Source organism: Bombus flavifrons, chromosome 9 (genome assembly GCF_040668555.2).
Source record: "Bombus flavifrons isolate JBK064 chromosome 9, iyBomFlav1_principal, whole genome shotgun sequence".
NCBI classification, from domain to species: Eukaryota; Metazoa; Arthropoda; class Insecta; order Hymenoptera; family Apidae; genus Bombus; species Bombus flavifrons.
The window spans coordinates 13,575,320-13,595,158 of NC_138450.1; the positions used below are offsets into that span (position 1 = coordinate 13,575,320).

The window sequence follows — 19,839 nt, forward strand, 5'->3', positions numbered from 1 at the left end:
TTAATTTGCTCTTATGGATTTGCTCTCATGGATGTGACGTGTATTGATGTTACTCTCAAATGAAACGAAGCGAAATATTTAGGTGATCTGTGTAAAAAATAATAGGATTTCATTTGTAAAGGTTGGAATATTCAAGGAATTAGACGAAAAGAAGATTTTTGCATTTTCAGAAACGGAGAGATTACTTACAAATTATATCCCTTGAGAAGCATTCCTAATTAACTAATAATTCCTAATTAGTTGGTTAAGTTTCGATTATTTTTAATCCCATGGAAATAATAATCGTTCGGATGATTTTTTTTATTTTTATGCAATTAACGGAACAACGAATTCTCTATTTTGAATATTTTATATATATTTCCAGACGTTATGCGCGTTTCGTACATTTGTGTACGTTCAGCCCCAAATATTCAGAGACCAGTAACAAATGGCTAGAAACCAAATTCCAAGTATCAGATTCCATTTTTTCGGTGTCAATTAAAGGGTTTCAGGGTAGACGGCCAATTATTGAAGCCAGTTTTCGACCTCGATATCGATCGAGACGGGCAGAGGATGGTTTGTCAAAGCATCGTCGAGCTTTTATTCGCGGTTGTTATCTCGTCGTAGCGTGAAATTTTTGACTAGCGAAAATTTCAGGCCAACTACACGGAAAACACCATTACTCCGCTAGAACCTGGAAATAAGGAGACACGTTCCTTTCGCGCAACACGAACCGGCGAGAGAATTTCACGGTGGGAATCGTGAAATTTCCTCTCGTTTCTCCCTCTATTCGTTTCCACCCTCTGGCTGCAACCCTCCAGGCGTCTGGTAAAATTAATCTGACGATTTTCATGGAAATCGCAAGCTTGAAAAGTAAACAATTTTCATGATCAACGTCGTGGAAAATGTTTCGATGAAACGAAGCTTCTGCAGTCTCGTGTCGCTTAGTCGACTCTTTTAGACTTGTCTGATTAACGAATTTACGTTGGTAACGTTCGTTTTAATATATCGTTCCTTGTTGGATCAAATTGATCAAATACGCTTTACACGTGAAATAGTGCAACTTTGATTTTCAACTGTTCGTTTCGAGGATTAAATCTGTAATTTATCGTTTCGTCGAAAGATATCGATCGTGGTGATATTAAACGCATCTTTGGCATTTTACAAAACTGCATGAACTTATGAGCTACCGTTAAAAGGCGTGTTTCTCTGGCCTCAGGTTATTTTTCTCTTCAACGACGTTACATCAAGGTAATGACGGTGGATGTCTTTATAATAAAGCGGCTGACAAAAATTCTCTTATCGTGCCTTTTCTCGGTGCTCTTGATATGCTGTAATAAAAAGGATAAAGTCGATAAACTTTCTGTTGCATCGAGTTTCTAAAAACCACTCATCCAATTCCTATAGAAACTTCAAAGACTCGAAACATAGATCGAAGAAAATGATTCTCTCGTACGATATAAAATTATTTTTCATAATTTTTAACTCTCGTGTCCTCGAAAATTTATGCCTCGATCTCGCCTCATGAAAATCTTCGGTATAACGTTGAAACGAGGAGTAACGCACATCGATAACGATTTTTCAACATTCTTCTGAAACTTAAAAAAATTGTTAACGACAGAAAAACACGATTCAACCAAAGTTGATTCGAAGCGTCGGAGTGCCGACAATAAAAACTAAAATTCACGTTTCCTTTCGAACGTTATTTGCTTTTCTCTGAAAGAAACATTGGGAAAACGAGACGGCGGGTTCCTGAACAAACGATTCTCTCTTTGTACAAATATTCTGCGACCAATTCTGTATCCATTGCACGATTGTACACGAGTTCGCTCGGTATCGTGACTCGCGAGTAACGAGCTCATTCGCTCGGCGAAATATTCCGCGGCTCGGACGGCGACGGAATGATCGAAATTGTGAGCGTAATCAAGATTCAGTTCATCGGGATTCCCTGAAATTCGCCGGAAGCTCTCGTCTAATACCCGTAAGAGGAAGCAATTTACGAAAGCGTGCCAACTCGTACGATCTTCAACGAGTTTCGTCGGTTCTCACATTCCTTCGATCGAAACCGGTGATAATTGAAGCAAAACGAATAACCGTGTCTCTACTTTGCCTCTAATAATAGCCGCTGCATCAGACCGTTTGTAATTACGCGACGTTTGCAAATCCAGCATTCTGCTACCAGTGTTTCACAATATTTTGCTATATTTTTTCTTTCTTTTCTCGTGGAACGTCGTTTCGTGCAGAGCTTCGATTTCAGTCCCCTGTAATTTTGCTGGAAAAAAGGTTTTGCTTTGGTCGACACGCGAAATTTCATCGAGAATTTTCCTCTTTTTCTCTCCTTTCTATGGAATTTTGATAAAACGAGATGAAGTAGTAATTATTACAAATTTATATGTAAACAGAAAGATTTATTTCACTGCATGGTAACAGCGAAGAGGCGGAAAATGTGCATTTTTTTAAAGCAGATTTCGCGTTGGAAATTGGATCCGTCTAGAAATACATCGTTGAGTCCCCGCGAGAGATTGAAATGAAAAATGGCAACATTTTCAAGCGAACACTAAGCAGTTGAAGAAAGGTCGATTTCGTAACAATCTACAGCTCCTTGAATATTCTGCATTTTTTCCCACGGTTGAAGCTCCCTTTCGGAACGATCGGATTGTCGTTAAATTACAGCGATATTCGATTACTAGCAGAATCGCGATCTCAAACGGTTCGTCGAATGCATCAAGCGGATTTTTAATAGCTCGTTTACATCCGCGCCATGTACATTTATAACGCAACAGTGGAACATGTAACTGCAATAACGATTCATGGGCTCGCTACCTACCTTTATCACACCATTATTTTATTTTCCTCGTTAAAAAAAACTGTACTTCCGGCTCTTTTTTCATCTGCCATTCTACGTTTATCAAACGAAAGATGTTTTCACGTAAAATCGTAATATTATAAAACATCTACGATATATAGTCGTTGGTGTTTCAATCCGCAAGATCGCCTTGTTATCGCGTCTCTCTTAATACACCTCCGCTTCTCAAACACTTTATACAATAGCCGAAACCATAAGCCAGTACCATCCAAAGCACTTCCATTAACCACAGAGAAAAACACCTTCGAAGAAAAAAGCAATGCCAGCACGAGGCTTAGTTCATTTTCTCGAAAGCTTCTCTCATCGTGCCTTATCGCTAATGATCGTCCATTTCGAGGAAACGTTCAAACGCGACGTCCACGACGATAATAAACGTTAACGTTCCGCAAGCGCGAAGGAACGTTCCGTCAGCGATCCGATGTGTTTCACGCGGTTGTTAACCGGTTACCTATAAATTTACCGGAAGCCTCTCCTCTTAATATCAGCGCCGAGCAACTTATGAAAACGCATCCACTCGCCGATATTCGCCGTCATTGTTGCGCTGATAAACGCGCCAAGAAGTTTTCCCTCCACGGTTAAAAGATAAAGGAAACGGTGGGAGGAGATCATCGACGATGGTAGAAGACAATGGGGCAACTGGCCGCGAGTCGGGACGAGCTTCGTGGAAACTACCACGAGAAAAGTATAGTGAATTACGCGCTACGTGCTCGGCCTGTGAGACTTGTTAGAGTTTTGAATGAACGCCTCTCGCTGAGTGCTTGAATAGGACTCCAGGGGAACCTGCAGAGCATTATGCGTCGATTTCGCGTGGAATTTTGTTAATGGATGGGCTGGATATTTGTCTTCTATTCTGCATACTTATTGATATTTATCATAGCGATATCGTATATACTTGGAAGAATTTTTCAGAAATTATTAATTACATTGGATTATTATATATGTATGTCGGGTTGACGGGTTGGCGTTAGACTTTGGGGCGTGTAACGTATCTTCGTTAGGACAAGCCATCGTTGTTGTTCAATGGAGATTATATTTACAGTTATATGTACAAATGTTGATTTAACAGAGTTTGACAATTAACCGTGGTGATTAGACACTCTAGATGTTAAAGACCATGTTCTTGGGTTCAATGACGAATCCACGGTCAACGGGGAAAACTCTTTGTACAATAGAATATATTTTGAGACACAAAGTGACGTTAGCCGTGTCGCTCGGTATCTTTCTGATAGACTGACAAGACGATGTGAGTAAACTCTCCGAGGTGATCACAAGAATAAAAGACACACGATCGCATTTGTCAATTGCATATTGACCGGGGATGTCGACAAAATTCCAGGCACCGTTACTAGGCAGACCCGCGTAGAGCCAACATTGCTCCTGCCCGGGGCTTGTTCGTTAATACAGCGTGTGTCCCTCGATATTGGTACTTCTTCTGTTAAGTAAAAACGTTCATCCTGTGACCGTGGCTACGTTCGGCGAACAGTTGTGTCACCTCGAGTCCAAGACCACTGTCACAAATCTCGGGCAAACATAATCAGATCGTATCACAACAATTACTTCTAAGTTCTATTATTTATGTACAGCTATAATAAATAGTTTAGATCAAAGTATCGGGGATCTTTCCAAAATTTCAAAAGAAAGGCCAGATGTCCCTACATTTCCGACATGTATATACCAGGTATGTAAATATGAAGCCGGAATTTTGGTATAGAAAATACACGTTTATTGTATGAAAATGATTAAAAATATTTTATTCGAAGTATTGCCCATCGCTAGCTATACATTTTTCCCACCTGTCTGGCAATTGGTGGATGCCACGCCAAAAAAACTGTCGCTCTTTCGAGGCAAACCAGTCATCGAGCCATTTTCCTACATTTTCGTAAGAAGCGAAGTGCTGGTCAGAAAGTGCGTGTCCCATCGATGCAAATAAATAGTAATCGGACGGAGCCAAGTTTGGTGAGTAAGCCGCGTGCCAAAGTATTTCCCAACTGAACGCTTCGATCGTTTCCTTGACCGGTTTTGCTGTATACGATGGTGCGTTATCACGAAGCAAAATTACTTTGTGTTGCCTTTTTCGATATTCTGGTCGTTTTTCACGCAAAGCTTGATTCAAATCGATCGTTCGTTGTCGGTAGCGCTCAGTATTAACGGTGTCGCCAGGTTTTAACAGCTCGGTGGTCTTTTTCGGTCGTCTTCCACGTTCTTCGTTCCTCGCGTCAAAATTGCCACTTCTGAATTTTTTAAACCACTCAAAGCACTCAATTTACCAAGAGCATACTCACCGTAAGCTTCGACAAGCATTCGATGCGATTCTGCGGCAGTTTTCTTCAAATGGTAACAGGAAATCAATGCTGTCCGCAAATCGTAGTTTCCAGGCACAAAATTTGACATGTTCAACGCTATTACAAACTATGCTGTTGTATGAAACTTGTATTGTTCCGAGTCGAAAATGTTTGTGAGATGTCAACAAAGACTTTTGGCATCGATGACGCAGTTTAATGATAACTACATTATCAGCTAGGGCCATCTATAGGCAAATTCCGGTTTCATAATTACAGACCTGGTAGAATATAGCGAATGATTTTTGTTACTGTCATTTATTCTATTTGAAGTGGCATCGTCTATTTATCGTGATTAGCGTTTATTTTCATACTCGATGGATTACTATATTCTCTTCAATATCGTAATTTCACGAAATTCGATGGTCTTTTGTTGGAACGGGATCGATGCGAGGATATCCTTAAGATCATTGTCCACGTAATACCTTTACCTTTCTTCGCTGTATATAGGACGCTCTACGATTATGCGAGTGATCGATAGTCTTACATTGCGGATTTCACATTTAACAGAAAGACTATTTTACGGTATGAGTGTACGATTTCGTTGTGTCGATATTTTCTGAATCTTGTTATTGAATTGTATTCAGATATGTATAATTTTGTGTGCTAGACTAGATTGGCCGCGTAGTAGTGACACACGTATGTGAATATAAATGTGTGGAAATATGCGCGTGCACAGCGTCTCGTAAAACAGAAGAATGTGACTGTTCTGTTGGCAGTCTGGTTTAGAAGATTGTGAGACAAAGCGAGTGCCGAGACGCGTGCAAATGTATATCGACGAAGATCCTGGAAATCTTTTATTAAATAAATCTAAAACTATTTTAATATGAATTCTAAGTGTAACCTTAGTGTTCCTTTACCTTTATTTCGCCAATTAAGATTCACAATTCTCAACGTGAATAAATATTTTTATCTTCGTGCATCGCTCAAACAAGACCTTAGAAAGGCATTTATAAAGTTCGATTCTAGACATTAAGAGAATGGAGCATGTTCTACACTTTATCGCAACTATACATACTTGTTCCTTTTTCTCTACTAAGAAAGTTTAAATAATTTCGCGATCTTAATTTATCCAAGTTGCTTTCCATATTTCCGTGTGCCTTAAAAAAATTCTTGCTTTTATTTCAATCGCTTGATACTCGTAGAATGGCTTCTAACGACGGTATACGTCTATTTACGGACTAAAATGGGACATCGTGTATGCAGCATTAGCTTCATGCACCAGCTGACTGTGCATCGGTTGCGTTTATCGTAACGACAAAATCTTCCAGCGGGATCGAGGTCTACGGGCGTTATCTCTTTTGATCGCGTCTTCGTTGCTCATCCACGGTGTAATGACGTTAGTCATGCGCACGAGCATGAAGTTATCGGTAGCTAGCAGTTAATTCTGCACGTACTATACGCTGTTCGCTTAGGTGCATCCACTTTTGCTGTGAATACCCTTAGTGACGTTCAATCTTCCTGTTTGTTCGTACAGAGAAAATCGCATATAAATCAAGCGAGATTATTCCTACATCGAAATATTCGTTTGAACTCGTTCCGCTAAAGTTGTAGGTCAGGTTTTTCCTATAAAAATATTTATAAAAAATAAATACATTTATCGTTTAGTTGGTTAATCGCTCGTTAAAGTACATGTAAAATCGAGCGTGTCTTATAAACTTAACGTCTGATCGATATAACATTTTTTCGTTGGTCTACTTTCTTGTTTTAGAAAAGATCAACGTGGAAAGTAATTTTACATTTATTAACTAATTTACGCTAGTTGCGAGATAAAATAGTCTAACACTGTTCTAATTAAGATTAGTTAACGGATAAAATAATTCAAACGTATCTGAAGAGTTTCAACTTAAAAAAATTACGTATCGTCGATGGGCCTCGTAAAGAGGAAGACGCGTCGTAAAAGTAGCTTGTAAAGGTAACTTCTACAAGGAATAGGGAAAATTATCGGAAACTTTTTCTCGATAACGTGCATACGGACAGCCAGTTTTTAGTCACGTAACCGCTCTCATCCGTGGAATTTCCTTTCGAACGAGACTTATGTATACCATCCATTTACCGCTGAAGGATTCCTTCTATTCGGAATAATAGACAGCCGGAAAAGGCAGATAGATTGAAATGCATCCCAGAAAATTCACCATCAGAAGTGACTTTCCTCGTCAATCAACAGTTCCATCGAGAATATGACGAATAACTTCGACGAACGCGTTTCGCTACCTGCTGTTATAGCGAATAGCGATTTTCATTCTTTTTTTCGTTTTTATCTAGCTTCACAATTTTTCCCTCCATTAAAAGATGTACATTCTGGAATAAATAACGATCGTACGTGAAATAAGAATAAATAATTTTCTAAACTTCCTCTTTAAATTAATTCGCCTTATTCGCTATTTCGAGGGACAAAGGTTTTTATTTCTCGATTTATCTGTATTTTTCTGGTCTTCTTCTTCTAATAGATTTTATTCGGCTGTATTACACGTATGCGCGTATCACACGTATTAATAATTGCTCAAGTCGCTTTTCCACGTTCCTTCGATTACTATTTCAAGATGCATACAGAGTGGGTGTTTCTGTAATTCTTCTAATCAGATTTCCACGGTTTCCGACGTGCCTGAAACGAACTGAAATTCAATATCCATTCTGAGATATTCAGTGCTTCGAACTAAACGTCAGTTATGAAGATTCCACTTGCTCTTATCTAATATCGCGCAGTTAAAGTACAAATTCGTGGAGGAACTTCCTTTGCTTAATGTCATTTACGCACTGTCATACTATTCGCCAACGAACTTGGTTCAGTCATGGTCTCATTGAGTCTGTGAATTCGCTAAATTTCAATTACGTACTCAAAGAACCAAATTTAAATATCCCGTGGAATCTCGTTCGTCAATAGCCGAAAGCTTGAGAATCGTTCGTTTGTAATCAGACTTTCCCAAACGTCGTTTCGTAGATGTACCGAATCTCTTGCTAATGATATTAGGATGACAGTTATAATAAAACTTCTAACGCGAGAATCTATTAAGAACGAATATCGTGCGTTTCGATAAATTTCGAAACACGCTAGGAATTTGTAGTATCGTTGGTTCACGGTATTCTGGTCTATTAATTATTGGACGAAACTCAACAAACGGTAGGCAGTAAATATACAATACAGCTTTTGGAGATCATTGGAAACTCATGATATTATTGGTTTAGGATAATTTATAACATGAGAATCTATACTAAGCACATATATTGTGTCTTTTGATAAATAATAATTTACATTATTCCACAATAATGCGATACAACGCCAACTATCCTATAATCCGAATGCAAATACTCTATGCCAACAGCCAGTCTAATAAACTACCAAATAAACTATCAAATTTAAGCGAAACGGTTCGCATAAACGATCACAGAGGGTAGTAGCGAACTATTACGGGGGCAATCGAGACAAATCCCCACAAGGTATTGTTTGTATCCGCTTCGCAGGAAGATTTCGCAGGAGCCAAGGACAGGCTGCTTAACAAAGCTACGGATCGTCCTTCGACTACGTGACTAAAGACAGAAATTCGGAGCTTCCTGGCCAATTCCCCTTTGGTTTACAATGCAAGTTCCGAGACTCTTCGCTGCCTCGAGGCGAATCGCACCGGATGCAAGCGAAAACGACGCGATGGTGAACTACTACGGCCTCGAGCGACGTTCGAGTGGGAAGCTCGAATTTATACGACGGATGTTGGATGGCATTGCGTCGCTACGCGACCTCCAAGACGAGATCGCAGCGTTCGCTAATTGGATTGACTCTCCGGCGAACTTCTAACCGCCTGTTCGCCAATATTGTCCCTCGTTAGCGGGAATTAACGACGGTTAATTGTTATCGTTCCGGTCCAGGCGAGTGTTTGATGTTTTGACACATTGTTCGTCGGCTTCGATTTAATTCGGCAAGCTGCGACTTTCCATCGTTTTCGAATGTTTTCGTGTTCGCAGGAACTGGTTTAGGAGATTTGCAGGGATATTGGGAACGATTAACTCATTTGGAACAGACACAGGCGTCCTTGCTCATCGATCTGAAATAAGTGTAATATCGTAAAAGAGCTTGATTAGAGATCGGCTGAAAATAGAGAAAACCGTGTACGTCGTCCTTCTGTGGTTCGTTTACATTTAAGAGCGCCTATGCGACTAAAGTCACCTAGTTCTTGCAGAGATATGAGAAAAACAATAAACAACGTTAAAGCAGAAGAACGGTTTCGTGGTTTCAAGGAGGGATAACCGAGAGGTCAGAGTATGCGAGTCGAAAAGTGAGTGTGTTGCGAGAGTCAGAGTCGATCGAGACATCGAAGAGTAGAGTTGAGAGAGTTGATCGAGTTGTCAGTGTTGTGGAGTTGTTAGAGTTGCTAGTGAGAGAGAGAGAGAGAGAGTGTTAGATTCGTTGTGACGAGAGTTGCCAAATAACTGTAAAGTTATTTGAGATAGATACGAGTATCGCATTTAGTTTCAGTTAAACAAACATCGTTTTCTGTCCAATTAATACCTGTATATTCAATTCATTATTAATAAATTGTAAGTAATCGGGAAAAAATTTATATCGTAATTTCCACGATACTACATAAGTAATAACGCCACTATATGTAATTAGTCTTGAGACTGAATTTATTTGATGAAAGAATCAATCGCGACACAGAGACAAAGTGCGACGAATATACGATATGCAGATATTAATACAGATAATAATTCGTCTCACCATCGATGATGACGCAACGCGCGAGATGCAAACGAGTAGGAACCTCGTATCTATCCAACGTACATATATGTTCCAATGAAGATACGTCACACGCCCCAAAGTCTAACGTCAACCCGACATATATATCTATTTTAAGCGTGCATACTCGACAGCAAAATATAATCGACATAAATAAAAATACAATACGCGATTCAGCATATACCGATAGTTTCGTTCAACGTGTTTGATGTTTCATTTCGGAGATATTCACCAAACACGATACGTTTCTCCCAGTTTTCAATTGGAAGCGCCTTTGCTACCCGTATGCTTCTCTATTTCTTCTATTTTCGAGAAGCTTTTCTATTGTTCTTCTCCGTTATGCTTTCACAATACGGAACTCGGTAACGCATCAGCAGCTCAAAGAGAAGCTTCTATGACACCAGCACCAACGTGTGCTCTCCTTATCCAAGCAGTTTGTACGCATTCCAAGGTCCTTTGGCATTCTAGCATCCGGCAAACGTTGGCTAAGGTTCCCTGCGAAATGTTCTCGTGGCTTCTGTTCCGTTATTCGCTTAGCCGTCTTTATTGCCACGCTGAAGGATGTAGACTTAGGTTAACGGAGTGTTCTCTTCCTTCCTTCGTTTCGCCCCATTTTCTTTTTTTCCCTTTTTTTTTTTTCTTTTTTTTAGTTCTCCCTTTGGTTACGGCGCTGGCCGATTCGCGCCAACACAAAAGACGCCAGTAATCCGCAAACGAGCCGGCTTTGCATCTAACGAGGCAGGACATTAGTCACGGCCAGCGATTCGTACGAGCAGATATTACGCGTGATGCGATTTTATTTATGACTCGCGATTACGGCTCGACCCGGGGTTAATCGCGTTTTTATACCGTTGCGCGCGTGTGCTTATTGTCGATGTCCGCCGTCTGGAAACGCTGCCTCGTATGGTATGATTGTCCGGCGAGTTGATATCACGCTTGGAAAAAATCGGAGTTGGCTTGTCTTTGTGTTTATTCGGTATACATACATCGCTGGTGCTTATCGTATATGCGAGAGAAAGATATTTTCTTTTATTTTTCCTGTAACAGGGCAGCTTTGGTTCGGGTCGTATGGACGAAGGTTTTAAAAAATTCTTCTTTCGTTTCAGAGACAATCTCCTGTCTGTATGTCTATTATATTACAATGTCTAATATATATACATATATATTGTACATTTTTTAAACGATATTAAAAGTCCGCGTTTAGATACACGAAACAATACGCGTATTTTTGACTTTCCCTCTATAGGAATTCCGAATATCATTTATAAATTATTTGTTGCGTCTTGAAGCAAATCCCACGTAAGAAGATTAATTATAGGAATTATCTTCAGCTGTGTTACAGGCTTCCATTGAGATTAGACGTTCTTAGTCTAAAGCAGCATGTCTCTAGACGATATAAATTAATCAATACGCGTACCATGAACTTAACGCGACAAGTAGCTCGATTCAACGGTATAACGATATGCCTTCCGGCTCAATTTCCAAATCTTTTTATACAAGACAAATATTTCAAATCGCGTTCTGTGTGATAGCGTTTAAGGTTTGAAATCGACGTTACTATGTCTGACAACCTGCGCGTGCCCCTCCCGTGACACACGACGAATTAATTTATAAAACGAACAACGTTGCCGTCAGTGAAACAAAACCGTATGAATAAAACGGAGTTATATTTTGTTCGCAATGGTGTGTTTCCAAGGAAATCTCGGGAAAATCGGAAAGCGATCGTTCTTTCGGGCTAACTCATTAAAAGCGAACAAGAGGCTCTTACTTTTTATGTTGCTGCCGATTTGATCGTGTAATCGGAGGATTACGGGTCGGGGGAACGGGCAGGCGTCTGCAGAAATTTATCTACAACGTCCGGCTAAATCGCGTGTGCACGATCCAGCTAGGTGAGCACCTAATAGTACGTAGGTGGTCGACGCCACGTACCTGACCCGGGGATTTCCAATCGTCCGGGCAACCATGGGTTAGTTCACTAAAGCTTGATGTAATTGCACACTGTCCTACGTTTGCCCGCAATGATTTGCTGGCTTGAAAACCGCGCATGGTCGAAATCCCGCGTTTTCGTCGGCCGTAAGCCGAGTAGTTGTATCGCTCGTGTTTCTCAACGTTCACCATTCTAACGTCATATTGACATTGACGTTATTGATTTCGATAATACTATTTCCAATACTAATTCCAGATAAAATAGTTTCAACGGGCAAACAACCACGAAGAGAATATGAAATATAAAAAAAATCCCTTTATATGGAAATTTTATCGAAGTTTCTATGGTATCTCGCTTTATATTCGTTGCGTGGATAGAACATTTTTAGGAAAATTCTATACAACAAAAAAATTCTATTCTAGTAACCTTTATGTAAAAATTCTATGCAAGTTTCTGTAGCCTCCTTTTTTGTATTTTCTCCGTGTTTAAAATCCTATGGCAAATCAAAGATAGGAATGAGATATTCGTAATTAAATTAACGAATCTTTCCTTCTTTCATTTTTCTTTAAACGATTTCTAAGATGATCGTGCTTCGTGAATAAAATTTTGTAACTTGGTCATTCGCAATTCTTTTCAGGAAAATCGATAATAACGCAGAAATAAATTCAACTAAATCGGACAGCCATCGAGATTCCCTTAAGTAGAATCAGCATACAACAAACGCAGACTTATTACGTCAGTCACCGGAGAGGTCAGCTCATGCTGTGTTTCCAATTTTCATATAAATCAAACAATTACAACAACTGTCCACAACAGAGGCATACGTGCAGTTCCTCGGTGCTCCGCTATAAATGCAATTTCTCCGCGTACCTCGAGTTCCGCATAAAGTAGTTTCCCTTCTCTGTATGCATTGTGTTGTTCTAACTGGGAATTGTAAGAGTCCTGGTACAGTGGCCGGAGCTGATCGCCAACTGGAGAAAACCGAAGTTACCTCGTAGTCAGCTAGTAGTACGACCCTGTGCGAGTTAGCCGTAAGGACTATATACATAATACGTGTACATGATACATAATAACGTGTGTTGATCTTTCAATGCTGCCAGGCCACTTTGGCATGGCCTATCGGTGCCGGTTCGAAATAATAGATGCCAGATACAATGCCATCGAGACGTATAAACTTCTGAATAACCTGCGCCGATCACAGTTGTTCGTTCGTTTCAATAACACGCAACTGAAATTCCATTTTATGCAGATCGATGGAGAAAGAGCATTTCCTATTTCACGTTGACGACTTTACGATTGCTTCTGTTTTCGCGCCACTCTTTCATCCGTTTAACGAGTGTTCTTTCTCGGTATTTTTCGGGTCCTAACGTTTCATCTTCAAGTTTCGTCTGTTTGAAGAAATTAAGAAGGTTTTTCGGGGCGCTGCACAGGAAAATACAATGACATCGTACATTAACATCACAGTGGATTTTATTCGAACGATGTCCTTCCTACTGTTATATCTACCAAATATTGAATTCTTGAAAGTGGAAAATCTGCCAAAAGACATAAGTGTTTCCGCGGCACGTGCGCGTCTTAAAGCATAGGCTTTCGAAAGGAGAATGCAAAACGACGATCGATCGAACGACCGATTTTCGTATTCGTTTTCACGGTATTTTATAGCGTCACGGGCTAAAGAACGAGCCTGATCAATGTTTATTGCGTGCGCGATCCTGGGAAAAATTGGCCGGATTTATACGGAACGTGAGCGTTCATTTTAACACGCGCATTGTATTACACTTTGCTGCGCTCGAAATTTTCAACGGGGACGAGCACGTGCAATTTCCCTCTGGTGCTATTAAAGGAGATCGCTCTTGCCATTGGAAACGTTTAAACTTCCAAAAATTGGATAACCCCGATGTTGCTTTCCAATTTTCTATAGAACGATCGTTATCTACGGATAAAGAAATTAAAATTTCGTTTTTTTACGAATTGTATATCGCTTCCATTCGTTGCGATATTATTGCGAGTCGATGGATTATTGCATTCCGATATATCGTTCCAGTTTACGTAAATAATTGTTTCGATGAAAAAATGAAGAAATACGGTGACCAACACATTGGTAACGATAATGGTATCTTTACAGTGTATATTATTCTATAAAATTTCTATAGAATCTGTACCCTGTCGCTTTAAATTTTAAGTCCAAACGATTTATCTTTCATCGTAAAACGAGACCACATACGATATAGCGTCATCGACGAAACGTTCGTTCGAACGATACTGCTCACCGATACCATTGCGCCAAATCAGCATTCAATCCCAAAGCTAAATAATCCTAAGCTAAACGCGTCGATTCGGAGAACACAGGCAATCTGTTAGCGGGAAGCACGTAGGAGTGTCTGAAATGCAGGGAAACCCGTTTCCTGGATTGTGCCGGCCTCCTGGCATCGGTTTCAACTCGAGACATCGATTCGCGTTGAATTAGGTGGCCGCCTGAAAATTCTGGCTATCCGACATGCATTGGACTCTGTTCAATTACAAACCCCTCCCGTCTCTTCATCCTTGAGAATCCCGGAAATCTAGAAACGACCGAATTAATCGAGATCACGATGAAATTGTTCGCAGTTTATGCGAGTTGGATCCTTCCAGCGGTATAAAATTTTATGCGACGCGAATCACTTTCGAACCTTTTATTAAATTATTTAATCGTGGTCTATAGGGTGACAAATTTTACTTATCAATTGCGTCGTTGAATATAAATAAGGCGGATTTCCATACAAGCAAATTGAAAATGGAAACAATCTGTTAGGTTCGAAAATGTAAGTTTTTCAAAGTTAGTTGAATAAACTGCAGGTGTAACTATTGAAACAAACAACATGTTAATACTACGATAACGGGGTGTAAGAATAGTCTTGGTCGAGTGTAAGTGATAAAGCAAGAATAAATAATTGTTGATGTCAAAGAGTAGGAGTTGTAATATATTTGGAAATTGGAATTTTAGAGAGAGCTTGACAGAGAAAATTTACAATTAAAGTGAACCATAGCTTGGATGAAACTTTAAATGTGACTCTAGTTCTCGTTCTTAGCGTATAGTCATGAAATATAATTCACATCGCTTTATTCCATATCTCATACATCGGATCTTCCAATTCCTTCTCCAGAATTTCACTCTCTCTTTAATCGCTAAAAAATCAAATATACTCGTTCGTTAACAGGATTATGTATTCGTTATTCGTATTGATTCTGCGAGAATTATTTAAAAAAATCACTTTTTACACATTCGAATATTCTCCAGAATTCTATGCTTCTGTAATCGGCAAAAAATTAACTACGCTCAAACGTAAACAATATCATTCAGTCGTATTTGTGCTGCACCCGAGGAACTACGACGAGAGTATTTCAGTAGTTGAAGCAGTCACAGCGGTGGCAAGTGGAAAAGGCAAGTGTGTCGTCCGACTTCTCGAGAGAAGCTGTTACGGTAACTGGCTGGTTTCTGGCGGAGTTAAAGTCAAAGGGACGCGAGGGGTAGGAGGAAGCGAACGAGAAAGTTGCGAGTCGACTGTAGCCAAAAACGAATTGCCGCTATTAACTTCGACAGCTTCTTAATAGCGACGCGATGGCGTAAATTTTCCTCGGCTAGTCCACTTTTATCGCGTCGTAATCGAGTCGTCGGCGAACAACGGACGATAGAAGGTTGTTTCGAGGCTGGCAGACATCGGTGTGAGAATTTCGGTGAAATTCGAGGGCCGCAGATGTGAAACGAGACACTAGTTTTCCTTGGTCGCGTATGTAACGCTCGAAATCGGAATATTCTCGTCGTACATCATGCTGGATTGTTCCTTTCTCACGTTGGATACGTTTCGAGGGAAATGTAATGGAATCGCACGTGTCAACGTAGGAAAACTTTTGTTAGCGAAACAATAGATAGAATAGGGTGATGTACGAGCGCGACAATTTTTTCATAACTTCTTTCAAGTTCTATGTAATACTTTGAAACGTTACAGAGAAGTTTTAAGCAGACAGAAAGGAAAAAGGTAGATGCAGATAATGTTTAGAATTCTTCATTTTGTTAGCAGTGTTAACGTATTGTGTCGAAAAATGTTATTTTGCTATTGTAGAATGATATATGGCTGCCATTGAAACTTACCAGGTTGGAAACGCACGATAAATCCGACCTTTTCTTTTGCTATCTTCGTTCCTCCTCGAATTTTGCTCGCTATTTCTGCAATAAACCCATAAAGATGTCTTTAAAAAATATTTACTACCATGTTTTATTAACAAATATTTCTTTGCGTTTGAATATATGAAATATTCATATATATGAAGATGTATGAAATATCTTTCGGTTTGATTTCGAGATCAAATACGCGTCGTTATCGTTTATATTTAAATTGAACGTTTAAAAAATATTACTAACATTATCTGTTACGTATATATCTATGTTGATATTCATTCAGTTTCGATTATTTTATACGAATTAAAGTGGTTGCTTTTAATTAACAAGCGACACAAAAGTGAGAAAATCAACGAGAACGAACTTGTCATACATTGTCCGCGTGGTCTTCGATCGATAGCCGAAAAATATTTACATAGAAAATTTGAAATATGCGAAATATGTTTTCATTAAAGCTGCCGTGACGAATCAGCTGCTCAATTTGCGGCTAGCGTCCCGTCAAATGAAAATGTATTGGTCGAAATAATTACGGAAACCCGTGTCGGGAACGAGAAACGGGTAAAGACTTGCTGAAACAACGCGAACGTAAATATTAAAAAAGAACTTTTCTATGGAAAGGAAAAAAAGACGAAGATTTTATCCAACGAAAGGCGTAGACATTTGCTTTAATCCTACCAGGGAAAAAATTAATTTTTTAACTCCCAGCCACTTGCACCGCTTTGCAGCGTAAAATCCTGTTCCATAAGTTCATTTCTTCCTTAAACTCTAAGCTCCGTACCGTGCGCTGGCTTAATTTCGTTAAATCAGATTTGTTAACCCTCTTTCACGAAAATCGTGGAAAAATATCATCGTGTTCCCTCTTTTGATACGAGAAAAATATTTAAGTTTCCTATGCGAAAAGACAGCACTCTTAAATATTCGGACACTTAAACGATTCACAACAATAATGTGTGAATTTTATCAAAATGTACAAATTAACGACCAATCGGTAACTGTTCTAATACTTATGAACAAAGATACGCATAAAAGTCTCCTGCGAAAAGTATTGGAATACTTTCGTCAGCCACCGTAGATGTGGTGGTCGTAAACGACGAAAGCATCGTAGTTTGATTCGTCCGTAATCTGGTAATTAAAGTACATCTTACGAGAAACAAGCAAATGTCCAGATACTGTGGAGCGGTAGCGTAACTGTTCTTTCTGTCTAGTCGTTTTTCTACGTCTCCACGCGTCCATTATGCCGTATTGCACAGAAGTAATTGCCTGGCAACAAACGAGCCCCGGCTTTTCTCCGCGTTTCCTCGCAAGGAATTAAAAATTTCACCGACCCGACGCGCACCGCCCATGTCGTCCGACAAATTATGCCTTTTGCCACTGCGGACCCGACCGTTCACGCCAGATGCGTCTGCACGACTTTTCATCCCTCGCACAATAAAATATGAGCTGGAATTTATAATTTTCAGAAGCACGTCAGCCTCGCCATTGCATGCCGCGTGTATGTCCACGTAACCAAGCTCCACCGACTATTTCGTATTTATCCAAACTTTCTTACGTTTTGCGTTTTACGTTTCGCGTATTACGAGAGACGCGCGTGCGATTAAAAATTAAAAGTAAAAGAAGTCACGACGCGCAATACGAGTGTATACTATGTTTAAAATTCTATTTGAAGGTAACGATAATGTTAGATTTTATCCTTGTAAAATAGTAATGAATTACGTTTTGTCAGGCAAGTAGTACGAGGCGATATCTTGTCAGCCGCTTGACGTACGAGCCTGAGTTATCGCGAGATACAGTTGAACGATGTAGGCAAGTACGAACGAATGGAACATGCAGTGTATTTAGGATAATGATAAAGTAATGTTGCAGTGAAATGAAGTCGGCACTTATCAGTTTTTATTTAGATTAGGAAAAGAAAGCTGAATTACGCGCTATTTCTGAAACCTTATCTAGTGTTAAATACTCTGCTACGGTTGAAAATAAATATCCTTCTTCTTCTTCTTCTTCTTCTTTTTCTTTCTATCAAGGTACAAGATTTTCAATTGAAATATGTTTATTCCGAATTTTATAAAATTTGTGTAAAACTATCAGCTAATTTTTAACGATAATTTAAAGAAAGAAAGATGCACGAAACAGAGAATGTCAGAACGTAATACCGATCAGATTTAATAAAAAGTTTACTTAAAACTAATATTTGGTAAGTCATTTACAGGAGCGTACGCGGTCAGGTAAGCGGTACAGAATTGTATGTGGCAAGACGTGTAGAACAGAAACGTTTATGGCGCGACAGAGAACTTTAGAATCGAATAGAACAGGTGTGTGCACGGTCGAACAAGCAACCAGAGGTGCACGAAACTTTGAAACAAGTACCGTATTTCGGCGTACGACCAAACAACTAGATTATATACAGTGTGTAACCAAACTAGCGTGTTACAGCTAGTATGTGGTCAGACAAGTAGATTATGCGCGGTATTTGATCAGACGATGGCATGGATATACGCAGCCAGGCAAGTAGTACGAAGACGTTACGTAGCGGGCCAAGCAGAGAGAGGATCGTGTTTAGTTAGATAAATAGCATCATAATCTTATATAGTCAAACGAGTAGAATAATGCTGGTATATCTCGTCAGCATAGTAGAACAGGATACGTCCGCAGTCAAATGAGAAGAACGAGAATGATACGTAGTCTGGCAAGTGGCATAGAGGAATTACGCGATTGAGCATGTAGAATTGGATGGTGTATGGTTAAATTAACAAATTATATCTGAAATCGTTGTAGAATAGCTAAGAATCGCTATACCTATACATATCTGACATTCTTGTATTATTTCTTATGTTATAATGCGATCGTGCATGAACGATAAAAAATAGACTTTCTTAAATTATAGAAATTTTGTTTAATCTTTAATTATCCTAATATTGTAGATTTCTGATACACGTAACAGCCTTGTAATATACTACTGTATCTAGTATTCTAATAATATATTTTGTATATCTTGTCGAAACAATATATAAATTGCATTACGTATATACTCTAATAGAATTGAATCGTATAATTCTATTATATTATTTCTATGTAACATGTAGCAAAATATTTAATAAAATTAATCAAGTAATTGTTTAGAATCGTACGTTCCACTTTCTCATCTTTTTGCCACGCATCTCGCTATAAATTGCAGCAAGTGATAACGCGGGCGAAATGTATCGACACGTATCATCCCCGGCGGTAAATCAGGCGTATTCAAAGGGGATCAAAGTTATCCGACATTTTCCAGCTGTGTGATATGATTAATCGTTCGTTCTTCTGCCACAACCTCTGTCGCCATTCCCATTATGGAAATGTGACTCGCGCCATATGCGATACTTTCAACGTACGGTAACATCCGACAGCCTAATATTTGTCGAATACCACGTCAAGTGCTAACATATTTGGTATTTCGATCGGTGTTGTTGGAAGTTTGCCTCGGAGAACATCTCCATCGGAATTAGTTTGTATCGTAATTCCTTAACCCGTTTTCGAATTTAATTCGCCACCACTTCGACGGCTTGTAGTTCGTTATTAGCGTACGAAATAGCTCGTTAACGAGTATTGCAGCACGTACACTGCATTTCATAATTAATTCATAGCGAGTGAAACCAATTAACAATTTGATTGCGAATAGTTCGCCGCGAGTATCGCGTCGTATCGAACCAACGAAGGAAAAACAGAAGAATTTTTTCAAGTTGAACTATAATTATGAAAGTAACGTGATATTTACGGTGTAAAAGTTAAAAACAATAGTAAAAAGTCGTACCGTTGGCGCAAGTTATCTTTGCACTCGAGCGTAGCACGAATATTTAACGTTTTCTA

General features: G+C 39.3%; 1 long non-coding RNA gene across 2 annotated transcripts in view; it reads right to left on the reverse strand.

Moving 5' to 3' along the window:
- The window catches only part of LOC138183657 (uncharacterized), a 153,953-nt gene that overhangs the window by 33,769 nt on the left and 100,345 nt on the right, over nucleotides 1-19,839 (reverse strand). For both annotated transcript variants that reach the window (XR_011174110.1, XR_011174111.1), the window contains exon 2: nucleotides 15,970-16,044. This is a non-coding gene — a long non-coding RNA (uncharacterized LOC138183657). The remainder of the gene's footprint in view (nucleotides 1-15,969; nucleotides 16,045-19,839) is intronic.